This window comes from Mya arenaria, chromosome 10, assembly GCF_026914265.1.
Source record: "Mya arenaria isolate MELC-2E11 chromosome 10, ASM2691426v1".
In the NCBI taxonomy this organism is placed as follows: domain Eukaryota; kingdom Metazoa; phylum Mollusca; class Bivalvia; order Myida; family Myidae; genus Mya; species Mya arenaria.
Genome location: NC_069131.1, coordinates 70122340 through 70134680, shown reverse-complemented (window position 1 = coordinate 70134680; position 12341 = coordinate 70122340). Strand labels below are relative to the sequence as shown.

Genomic DNA, 12341 nt, shown 5'->3' with positions numbered 1-12341 from the left:
TACATTTCAATTTTGGTTTTCATCGTTTAAACTTTTAATTTATATCAACATGATGATTATTTAAATTGCAATTAAGCTTGTGAGCAAAATGTCGAAATGAATCCTAAACAACGACAATAATTTTTCAACATAAGATTGTAATATTTTATCCAAATAATTGTCGTGGCATGAAAGTAAGCCAAGATCTTTATATTCCGTTTCACATTTGATCTCAATGAAGAATAGAATCTGTAAGAAATATTGCATAACCGCATGATATGTAAGGGGTAAAGAAATATACTTACTGCTTGTAATCTTGTCTCCTTAACACAGTGATGGTGCAGGCGAAAGCGGCCTGTTTTGTGTGGTGTCGTTGCTTCTCAACAACATGGCCGTGGAACATGAAGCCAGTGTCCTCAACGCTGTAAGGAAAATTAAAACCACACGGCGGCTAGCGATCCCTAATCAGGTGATACTCCTTTTATCAATCTAAATGTAACGCACAATATATATTATTAATGCAAATATCGCATCCTTATTATTCGTTCGACAGACTCTACGTTGTTAAAAAGCAGTGATGGGAATGGTTCCCTGTTTATTGAATTGTTTCCATTTTATATAACGACGGATACCTGTATCAGTTAATGGTCCGATGCGTTCGATCATTGTATAAAAGAAGTACGCATGAAGTTGAAATTATCGAAATCTTTTTAACGGCAGTTTATAATTTGTGTTTTCAGGAACAATTTGTGTTCTGCCATGGCTGCGTATCGGAGTATCTTCGTTTGTTCGAAGTGTACGCCAACTTTCATGAAGAAACTTGAAAATTTTAACTTGTTGTCCAAACGGCTGATGAATGTAAAACTGGAGATAAATTTGAATACAAACAATGCATATAAGTACGTTGTGCATACCATTATACAAGTATCTACTAGTATGCAATTATTTGCAAGATGTCAAATGTAAATAAAATTGAATTTAATCCAATATTGTACATGTATTAATGAAATCGGAATGGATTTTTTTATCAACAATATTTATTCTCTGACGTTTAAAACAGCCTGTATGTAGGTGTATGATGTGTATCTTTGTAAGTGTGTTTTATGTGGCAACATAAACAGATAATTCCTAAGACAGAAACTTTGTAAGAATATTCAGTGATATTTTATCTTCATAATGTTGTTTTCCTACTGTACTCTATTTCCTATTACACAATCGAGTGCTGATGGCGTTCTTTATTATATAAACAGAATGTAAGCAGTAAACTGTGGACATTTACATAGCATATAGCTTAAATGCAGCTGTTGATAGCTGTCATCAACATAAACCTTCTATTACGTATGTGTCTATATACATATTTTGACATAAAATTAAGAGTAAATATTAAATACAAATATGTCATAACAAATTGGTATTATTTAGATATATCCTTGCACAGTTCATGAACATGTCAATTTTACATATGCCGACTGCAGAATTGTTCTTTTAGATTTATACATTGTCATGTTTTCATATCTATAGTGTGCATTCTTTATCTCAAATTGCGAATGGAATTTCACCAATAGTCTGAGTTTTAATTCATAAATTAAATTATATTGTTGTATATATACATGCACATTGTTTCTTCTAATATCTCCTTAGATTATAGAGTTAATGATATAAACTTGTTTTGTAATGTTTTATACACAATCGGGTCATCTCGTCAATGAGCTTACGTTCAAATTTCTTAAAATCATAACTTTCAGTAAGACGTTTAGAAAAGAATAATCGAGTTGAAAATCTTTAATTAACATTGTTAAAAGGATTACATTTTTTTGGACAATAATTCGTCGTTATTCTTATTGCACAGAAAGGACGATGGAGTTGGTATGTTTTGTACAGCCATCAGTTAATGGTAATAAATTATAAATGTTGACAATAAATTTTGTACATATATTTTATCTTATTCCATGACTGAATAAAATACTCAGTTTACAGATACTCGATTTGAATGTGTTTGCTTTATTTCTTTTATAGTCATTAAAGTTGATAGTATTAATATATTTTCATATGTTCTATTGTTTGTTTTTCTTCTTGTGCTTACTAAAAATGTGTAGCATGCGCGCCAGCTTACTTTATGGAAAGGTGGTAACTAATTGATACAATCACAATAACAATACTCAGTAGAGTAAATGATGTATTGCTCATTTTGTTCTTGTTGTGTTAAAATAATGCAATACATATGGAATAATGAGTTTGATCAGTGAAATGACATAATTAAATGGTATATTTTCACTGAAAAGTAAAGAGTGAACATATCATTGTAGGAACTTCTTTTGGAACAAAACATATTACAGACGAAAATAGCTGCTTTTACATGTCTTGAATTCGATGTTAATTTATCCTTAAAATACCTTTTAAAGACCTTTGACCTTGTAATACGAAGTTTACGGAAATGTACACAACAAATAACAGATTTCGCTTTATTTCACCCAAAACTGGTCAACAACCTAGCGATGTCTTCACTCTTATTCTGTAAATATTTACACCTAAAATTATATTCCTTAAATGAAATGCTTTTGTTATTATCATCCAATGAACGCGACATCTTCGGATATGTTCGGATCGTGAATCATCGCATAACAATAAATATGAAACTTGTTTATCTTGTTTTTGTTTTTATTGTGTCAGCAGGCACTGGAAAACTTCAATCAACATTCCAGAAAGTGAACAGTAATGATATGTATTGTTGTCATAAGTGTTTCAAATTTACGTTTAAAAGTGATTTCAAGTGGTTGATCTTTTCCCACGTTATTGGCGTTATTTTATATACTGTCTCCGCTTACGGTCGGGTCGTTCAATTTACAGAATGGATGAGAAAGAATTTCTGTAAGCTTATCTTAAAGGAAATGAAGGAAATAAGGAACTATTGGTGTAAATATAAGAAATGAATTGCATAATTGATGTTATTATCGGGGACATGAAGGCAGTTAGGCTGGTAAAAGTACGCATGGAGTCCTTCGATCTCGACATACTTTAACCAGCCCAACTGCGTTCATACCCCGATAAGGATGAAATTCTTTCCTTAAAACGACCCTTCTTTAAGCAGATCAGAAAGGTCTCCGACAGTGAGGGGTGATACTTATCTACATAAAAAAACTCTCAAAATTGAAAAATGTTTTTAATCTAATGTTTTCTCGGTTTCTTTAAAAAATAAAACGATTGTGCATACCATGTTTTTTTTTCGGAACATATATGCATTCCCTTTTAGCCCCAATATGAGTTGTACTCTCGAGTTTTGTCTGTGTTACTAAAAATTCATTAAAAATACAGGGACATTCCCTAAAGTCGAAAACTAACCCCGTTTAGGGGCACATGGCAAGGGCTCGAAAGTCTGAGAGAGCCCAAATGGCGTTAGATTCAAGAATGTTTGAAAACATATAATTTTCTCTCTTAGAATCATGAGTTTAATAACAATGTTTAACAATTAATGTATTGAAACGTGTACAGTCGAGTGATAAACATCACATTTGAAAAACAGGAATTTATATATACACATGCAAGGACAGTTACAACATGCACAGAAATGCCATATTTGCAGCGAAAATAAGAACAATTGTGGAAAAAAATCAACCCGTTTTTTTTATAACATAGCATCTTATCGTAGCCCACAATTTGTTTAATAGGGTTTGTTTAATCTTAAAAGCAATGACTTCAAACTAAGATGCCGATCGACGAATATGTTTTTCGCCACATACTGGATGCATACTTATTTCAAATTTTAAAGTGAAAATCCACTTACAGGCAAATGATGGTACCAGAACCGTTATTTGCGCTTACAAATCCGCCGTTGTGGTTGCATTAAAGCACTTTCCAACTTAATGTTTGCATGTTACAAAACTACGCCCCTCGCCCCCCCCCCCCACCCCGCTTGATTCGTTTATCGAACGTTTTTCATTTTTAAATATATTTGTTTTAATTGCAAATAAACTGCAAATGACACAATGCAGACAATTAATCCGTTACTGTTTTAAACCCGAAATAAAAAATAAGAAATTAATAAATAATATAATACCAGTCTGATAAAAATAAAGCTGAGAAATGCGAATTAGCGTAACAACTGGATGCAAACATTGATATTAGCTGTACATAGACCTTTTTACTCATCAACGACATATATACAATGTTTATCCATGATATTAAATATTCACATGTTTAAGACAAGTAATTGAAGACGTTAATTCCAAACGATATATTTAAGAAAACGATCTGTTTTATATATATGGTTTAATATTCTTGTAAAATATTTTGAAAATGCAACAAATTTACGGATTTCTCCAACGCGTGTAGACAGACATATATGCAGGAAAAACGGAACCATGAGACATTCTAGGAACATCGTGAACGATAAACGATTCTGAACATGTAGTTTTATGATTTTCAATTACGTTTGCATGGGTGCTGTTGTTTCCATTTTTGTCACAGCTTATATAGGCAAGGGCTATTATTCACAAGTAAATGAAACCTCATTATAACTTCATAATTCAACAGGAAAGTATTGATGAATAACATTTTCTACATTAACCAAACAATGGGTCATATGACACTTAGCACTTCCCGATACAATACATGTAGCATTCAATACTTAATAAGGAAGTTATCATCATGTTTTGTATTGTGAAGTTTTCGGCTCATATTTTAGATTTTAGATTATTGTCAAAATAGAAGCCTTAACATATATATAAGCTTCAAGAGTTGAATGTGATTATAAATTGAAGAAATCTTATATATGCGAGTATACTTTTCCTACAGGTCAGTTGACTTCATGTTTTGCAACTATTGTCTATAATCTTTTTAAATGTATGATTAGTTGACGTTTCTCGTTGCTTCGTTGATTTACAATATGAATATCTTTAACATTGTTTTATTTAATACTGTAAATTTTATACCAATGAGTATTCTTTAAAAGCATCACGAAATACATGTTTCTACTTTCTTGGAATTTTATTAATATCAACATTTTTAACAGGAAACGTCCCAAGCACCATTGGTTTTGAGGCAAAATGATTATTCTGATAGTTATTTTATTCTGCTGTTTGCCCGCATATGACGCAGGTAATTTCATGGCTATTTCGTTATAATATATTTTTTATTATTATCCATATTAATAAAGAAATATCATGCATGAATGGTGTCGATTCGTTTTGTAACTGTTTACCAAGTATTTAATTGGACAAAATACGTATGTTAAGAATCGCTCTTTAGCTACAGCCATTATAGACGGGGTTGAGGAAGACTGTAGTGCAAACTGTGTCTGCTGTTTGGGAGGAGTGGAACGATGTGGTTTTAAGAAAGGGATCGGAGACAACTATTGTTTAAATGGTTGTGTCGACGGAATATGGGGCCATAGATGTCGTAATCGATGCCCCGGAAATTGTTCTTCTTGTGAGCCAAGTCAGCCAAAACCGTGTTTCGCCTGCCTAGATACATTTTATGACAAAGAAAATTTGTGCAATAAGTCGTGCTCGGTAGGATGCAAGGACGGACTTTGTTTGGATATCGGCATTTGCGATTGTAATTCTAATTTTGAGGGGACGCATTGTGACCATTGTATTGAAGGCAAATATGGATCTAGTTGCGCCTTTAATTGTCTCCATCAGAACTGTCGATGTACAGATGAGACGGAATGCCATTCCTGTAAACCTGGATTTTTCAATACCACGGCGTTCTGCGTAACTCCTTGCTCAGTTGGGTGTATAAACTTTTCTTGTAACAATGATGATAATTGTGCATGTCGCGAATCTTTTACAGAAAGCAGATGTACGGACTGTATTTTTGGAATATATGGGGTACACTGTAACAGACTGTGTTCCAAGGGATGTTTTAGTGGATCCTGTTTGAGAAATGGAACATGTTCTTTGTGTTATCCTGGATATTACGGAGATGGGTGTCATGAACTATGTTCTATTGGATGTGTTGATGAAGTTTGTATGAGGAATGTAACATGTCAGGAATGTATTGCTGGCTTTCATGGACCTAGATGCAATTTAAATGTTCTCAAGGATGCACTGATAGAATGTGCATAAGAGATGGTTCATGCACGAAATGCATTTCAGACTTTTACGGAGAAAACTGCAACATATCGTGTAAACAAGGAGCCTTTTTCAAGAATAACACATACTCTTGCATAGATAACGTTGCCGGTAACGTTTCGAATACGTCTTAATATGAATATTTCATATTTTGCAAAATATTAAAGAATAGTATGAGTCCACTTCTTCCTCTTTTTAATGGTATTGTAACCAAATGTGATTTGATTATAGGGGCAGGAATAGGTTTATCTAGCTTGACATTATCTAGTAAACAAAAATGTCCAAACGTTTAAAATATTTCAATCGCTTATAATAGCCTATGTTTTTTACTGAAGACATGATACCGGATAAATAATTCAAACTATAATTTTATCATTTTAACTTAAACAACACAATATGTAGGAGTGCTGATACACCTCGATATACTTTAGCGTTGCATAATATTGAATAAATAGAATGGTCTGTTATGTTTCAGATTATTTAAGCATGGAAATGAAAATATAGACATGGCCACCTCGACAGGAGACACCATCAATGGTGGTACGTTTTTTTAATACGATTACTCCAAACATTTAAGGCCAGATTCACGAAACATGTTCAAATAGAGTCATGACAATACTTTAACTTAAAATATTCTGATTTTCTTGAATAATACATAAATAATATAATACAATATAAAAGTACAAAACTGCATTTTTCAAACATATATTCTTCATTTTGAGAAAGTTCGATCATATCGAGCTTTTACACAAAAATGCTGTAAACCTCAAGAACGTTTATTTCATGATATGAAACAAATTTATCGAAGTGTTATTGTTTTTTTTTACAGTAATTAGAAGTAAATCATAATAATTCGATAAAAATGCATATTGAATAATTGTTTTTGTTATAATGCAACTGATAATTTATCATTTACAGGTATGACTTTTTCACCTGAACCAGACTTTGAGCGGTTATTTCAGGACGAAAGAAGAAACAGCTCGGACCAAACGGTGTACGACATGTGTAAAACTACTTTTGTCCAACATGGTCCGAGCGTATAATGAGTCCAATGAGGATAACTACAATCAACGAATCAAGAAAGGCACAGCTTGTACGTCAGTGGATATCGATAGCTGATTGTTGCATTTGTAACAATATATGCACTTTTTGTAAAAATATCTAAATACATTGAGCCCTGGTCGTTCAAAACTCCCGTTAAGGATCAAACGTTAACCATAAGCGCTAAAATTATGTGTTATCGTTTCATTTCCTTTACCTCTTATCGCTGACACACATCAGTTCCAGTTAGTGTAAGTTTTCTAAGGATTTTAGAACTATTGGGAATTGAAGTTTTTAAATATTTCCATAATGATATTTATGCGAAAAACTTCAGAATGAGTCCAATCTTCATGATCAAGAAATTCACAGCAAGCAGATTGGATTACGTGTAGTTAATAACCTATATTCATATCAAATATGGGCATTCATTTTTATATGTATATATTTTTTTAATAACAAATGAGTTTGTTTCATAAGGGTAATGAATACTTAACACAAATATTAATGTTTTTATGTCAGTTTCCAAGGAAAATTGTTTACTAGCAATCAATGATCAATAGTCTTGAAGTTAATAATTGTACATGTACGGGTCTTTATTGTGTACATACATGTTTTAACATTAATGTGTTTTATATATCTGTCTGTATGACTCATGAATATATATATACAAAATAGTTTGAAATAAACGTTTGCAATGTTGCATATCAAATGATTAACAAAAGAAGATTTTAAAGGAATTAAGAAGAAGGAGTACGATTTTTATAATCTTAATATTTAAATATGGAGCAACATGATAATTGCGTGTACGACATCCTAAGTCATGATTGGAAAGTGCATTCTTCAGAGGTTAAATTGTCTTGTTGCAAACAAGAGGTCAACTTTAATATTTTGACAAAACCTTTTTTTCACGATTTTACCAATGATGGAAAAAGTGCTTCAAACCTTACGCTTATGTTGCGAGGATTTTATATGACTCTTTTGTGGGAAGTATTCGAAGAGTGCTATTGGATTCAATTTGTGTTCATACCTTTGTCTATGAACTTTTGTCGACATTCAAAAATACAAGGACCAGTGTTTAAATTGTTGTGATCTTATTGTCATTATTTAAACTAGGTTTTTATACAATTTCATTTTTTGTTTTAAATTATTGTTGTAATACTGTAAGTCAGTCAACCAGTTCAACAGAGGAACAGACGAAAGTTACAAAATTGGGACAACAAGACAATTAACTTACTTACAGTATTACAACAATAATAATCGAGGGGTAACTCGACACAAATTTTCATTAGTACCGGATACCACAGCTGCGTAGTCCAATCTGGAACAACCAGCACACCCTCCGCATTTTTTTGTGCAACTTTTGCAGTACCTTGTCTATCAGACTGTAAGGTGGAAAAGCGTAAGCCTATATTTCAACAAGTCCCAAATAAACACATGATTTCAGGTTATCCTAACCCAATCTATTACGCAGTCATTTCCCCTGACAAATTATTAAATATTTTTATTATTTTATTTCATTCCTAAGTCGATAATTTGAACGGTTATATTGTGTAGTTATATATATTGTGCTGGCATCTGCTATAGTTATTTAGGCCGCCATTTAAAAAAAAAACCTAAAACTAATGCGCATGTGATATCATTTTGTCAACATTACCGGGCAGTAATAAAAAAATATTGACCGCTCAGGTATTGGGATTTTAACATAAAGACTATAAGAGAAGTATAACATTAGAAAGATTTTAGTCCATCCATCATATACACTTTCAATTGTATAACATCAAACTAAATTGATACACGAAACCTATTGCAATCATCTCATTGTGTCAGATGTTGCGTTGAAAATATGTCAGCCAATAAGGTTGTATTCTAAGTCAATAAGATGAGCTCAAGTAATGTTTTAATGATTCGTTACACCGTGCATGTTTATCATTACGATTGTGCTTCGTGTCATCTAGCGATATCTTACCAACTCTTTGACCTTTTATGTAATCAGCTGTTTCTTATCTATAAACTATATTAAAGCTGTGTCTTATAGCCTACATGCAATATGCGTTTGCGTCACTCTATTTTCTGAAAGCGTGAAATAATGATTCATGCGATTTCTGAAAATGAATCGACTTACACTTTGAATAAGGCTATTCGAAAATAGAATGTGTTTAACACACTTTATAACCAAAGTTTAATATTGGTGGTACAGTTGTATAATTTATTCAGAATTGCCGAAATGTGTAAAGACTGTTCTTGTTTTATAATTAGATTACCTTAAAACCTATATGTTTAGAGCATATAAAAGCTAAAATTGATAAACAAATAATTAGAATGGGAATTTAGAGCTATGATTGCAAATTTAGCCTACATACTCAATGCAGTGAAACAAACAGTCCTGTCATTTTTTTCAAACGGACAAACAAAACATATTTAAAACTATCAGGATGTTTAAGTTAGTTAACACCAAGAATCATTCTACCAAATGTCATGAACTTAAAGATGCACTCTCACAGATTAAACGTTTTGACTATTTTTTTGATTTATGTCTTGGAACGAGGTAATTTTTGCGAAAATTTATTGAAACCAGTTATATAAGACTGCTTACAAAAATAAGATCACATATTTTACTTCCTAAGTTCTAAAACTGATAGTTTATGTATTCGTCTTAAACCGTTAGTAACGGTTTTAGTCATTAAAACTTTTCGAACGGAAATATGAAAATCTACAATTTGATATTTTGACAGCAATCTTATATCATTGGTTTGCAGATATTAACGCTAAACAATTATCTTTTTAAGTCAATTTAAAAAAAAGAAGGTATATCTGTGATAGAGCAGTTTTAATATCGCGACAATAATCGATATGCTGTTTTATCCATGCATGGATACACACAACCACAATTAGTAAAAGTCATTCATAGATTATGTTAAATCGCCTAATGGCTCACATCAACATAGTTAGAAACTATGCAATATAGGATTGTTTTGTTCTTGCTTTTGATGTTCTAATACGTTATGACTAAACTAATGCAAAATGCTTCGAGACCGGACGTGAAATGACGCAATATCAGAGAAGCTTGCATTTCATTACTTGGTAAATATTCTCCTGCGTAATTAAAAATAATCCAGCGGATTTCTCGATAGTGCACAATCCAAAACAACGTTACATTTATTGTCCGGAGTGTATTTACAAGTATTATTTATGCGTATTTCCTTTTTCATGATAATAAAGTCCTAGATAAGAAAGGCATGCCACGTTCATTTACAAAATATATTCACCGCGAAAAATTGCAGAAAGATAACGGATTGCCGATGTGTTATTTTAAATGCAATGGAGAAGTAGCATTTCTTGCCATTAGAAGTTGTATGGCAATATCTCAAGAAAGGCTGTAACACTTTTTTAAATTAACTTTACGTAGTTCCAACTTATGCTTTAACTTCCTAGATGGCAGTGCGCAGTGTTTTCCTGTTATGCTGATTACAAAGCTATTCAATTATAATCAGCAAATGTTGCTTCAACACATGCACTAAAGTGATAGAGACAAAAACGATATGTAATATTTAAAAAAAAAATCACGAATAAACGAGTTAACCATCCCCCATAAACATAGGCCTTAAGACTACCAAACACTCTTAACTGGATTCGGGGAAGTTCACATGCAGGGGAGTTCAGAAAGCATAACGCCCTCCTTTCCACTCGTTCTAACCGCGAAGCAAAATTATTGACGGTACTGTGTATAAACTGCCGAAACACTTTCTTAATTTGGTCAAGTGCTACGGCAACTAAAACAATAACAGACACATATTAAACGTCATAAAATTTCCCCAATCCTCAAAGAAACGCATAAATAAGTTTCTGAATTTCTATGTTTTTGGGGTAATGTACAATTGGTACAACACAGTTAAAATAACCGTGTTGCTAAGTTCGCAAATGTCTTTCTTAGTGCTAATGCCAACTTCTCTTTAATATAGATTCTTGACTTTTGCTCCCAAATTGTGGAGTATTCGTGAACTCTTCGGCGAAATTTAAAGAACGTTAGTGGTTCCGTGTCTATTTTTATTTTTAATATGGACTAGGAATACTCGAAAACCATTCCAGATTATCACAACTTGTGTATGCTTGCTGAGACATTATTTTATGTTCAAGCAACAACAGTTGCTTCTGAACGTGTATCAAGCACAATTGGGGGCATTGTGTCGACAACACGGTCATGTTTTAGCCCTGATGTTGTGGACAATTAAGTTTTTTTGATGAACAATATGATGACCAGCTATGTTAAGTTTTAAGATGTGTTGCAATTGTAAGACAAGTATTTACACTTTCCCAAAGAAGATTGTTTAAGTATATTTGTGTTTAAACCCTAGTTGAAAGTTGATTTTAAATAGTAAACATCTGGTGCTGTTTTATACACATTCTGCATGTTCATGAATAGGTCTAAGAAAAGACTTTTGAGATAATACATTCATAGTTTTAATACCTTTTTCTGGTTATCATTTGATACTAGAAATATTGTGTTGTTTGTGAAAGAAAACTAAACTCTTTGTTGGTGATTGTTGTTTACATATTCTAAGTTTTTTTGTCTTATAATATTACCACCTCAATATTGCAAAACGTATCGAATCGAAATTTAATTAGCAATACCCATCATTAGTATTTAAATCGGCCTCCGAAAAAGAGGCAAAACGTGTAGAGTATTTTTTCTCTCTGCCGCTGGTCTCAGACGACAGTAAAAAAAAATCTTGACCTTTTGACGTTTAATTTAGGTTATCTGTAACCCAAACTCTTAGGCTGTGATTTCTCCTGATAAATAATTGAAAACATTTTTTTTTTTTTCAATTTTTAGTCGATAATTTGAACGGTTATATTGTGCAGTTATATTTATTGTGCTGGCATCTGCTCTAGTTATACAGGCCGCCATTTGCGTCACTCTATTTTCTAAAAGCTGATAATGATTCATGATATTTCTGAAAATGCATCGACCTAGACTCTTAAAAGGCTATTCAAAAATTGAATGTGTTTAACACACTTTATAACCAAAGTTTAAAATTGGTTGTACATTTATGTGTTTAGGGCATATAACAGCTACCCTTGATTAACAACCAATTATAAATATTTACATAAACACTCCATTCCTTAACGATGGTTTTAGTTTAATCAATTTTACATTATTTCTGTACAAATTTCAATGGCATTTCACACCAAAATCGCGTGCATTTGTACAATACTTCTGGCCGGTCATTGGGCGCAATAATACTCATGAGC

The 12341-nt window shown here is 32.3% G+C and overlaps 1 long non-coding RNA gene across 1 annotated transcript; it reads left to right on the top strand.

The window, feature by feature from the left end:
- Positions 1 to 313: 313 nt before the first annotated feature.
- On the top strand, positions 314 to 1964 carry LOC128205734 (uncharacterized). Its single transcript, XR_008256319.1, has 2 exons — positions 314 to 448; positions 720 to 1964. It is a non-coding gene; the product is annotated as an uncharacterized LOC128205734 (long non-coding RNA).
- The last annotated feature ends 10377 nt before the right edge of the window (positions 1965 to 12341 follow it).